At 43.9% G+C, this 909-nt stretch overlaps 1 non-coding gene across 1 annotated transcript; it reads left to right on the top strand.

Annotated features, from left to right (window-relative positions):
* Window positions 1-538: 538 nt before the first annotated feature.
* On the top strand, window positions 539-700 carry LOC114619928. Its single transcript, XR_003711249.1, has one exon. It is a non-coding gene; the product is annotated as a U1 spliceosomal RNA (small nuclear RNA).
* Window positions 701-909: the final 209 nt, after the last annotated feature.

Raw genomic sequence — 909 nt, 5'->3', positions numbered from 1 at the left:
AAGAGGCAGTGTTGCAACCCAGAGAGATTAAGCCGGTAAACAGACCTGACATGATCTGTGGTCTGCAGAAGAAGGATGCTGTCAAGCTTTGTGCACACAGAATGAATCCTCTGCCTCACCTTGGACTCCCATCCCATGATGGTGGTCTCTGTTGTTCAATCCCAAGCCATAAACCAACAAAGCAGCATGGGGCCTCAAAACAAAGGCTGCACATTGTTCTGTCAGAGCTTGGAAAGAGTGACACCCTGGTTCCATTTCCCAGCTGCCATTTCTTCGACCTTTTCTTCATGGTCACACAGGATGACTCATACACCCCCGGAAGTACAATGTTTTTGGTGAGTGAGTGTTCTCATTGGAAGTTACTTTAAGCTGAAAGTAAACAAAGGTCTAGATATTTACTTCACTCAAATAACCTTTGACCAAACCACCTTCTTTCCCTTCTTTCAGAACTAGTGATTAGCTAACCATTTATTATCCAGAGCAGGTTGAAAATAAAAATGGACTCAATTGATTTTTCTCTTTAAAGTCAGTTCTACTCCCACACACCTGGCAGGAAAAATACCATGACAGTGAAGGTGGGTTTTCCCAGGGTGCCACTCGTCCATTGCATCCAGCTGTGCTGCAGACTCCTGCAACTTCTCCAAATGTGGGAGACGACTGCACATCTGTACCAGTGGGGAGCTGTGCCCCGCCCTCTCTGAACTCTTTGGAGCCACTCAAATATTTAATTCATAGATCAACAACTATTTTAAAAGGTGCAATGGCTTAAGTTTATCCTAAAGCAATATATGCTAAAGATGAAGAGCATAGGAACGTAAGACATTCTTGCCAACGAGCATATTTGCTGTCTTTTGAGAGTCTTCTCTGTGGGATGCAGAGAGGGCAAAATAGCAACGAGCAGAATAATTA

This window comes from Grammomys surdaster, unplaced genomic scaffold (genome assembly GCF_004785775.1).
Source record: "Grammomys surdaster isolate TR1022 unplaced genomic scaffold, NIH_TR_1.0 165, whole genome shotgun sequence".
Taxonomy (NCBI): domain Eukaryota; kingdom Metazoa; phylum Chordata; class Mammalia; order Rodentia; family Muridae; genus Grammomys; species Grammomys surdaster.
This window is presented reverse-complemented; position numbering and strand designations above follow the sequence as displayed.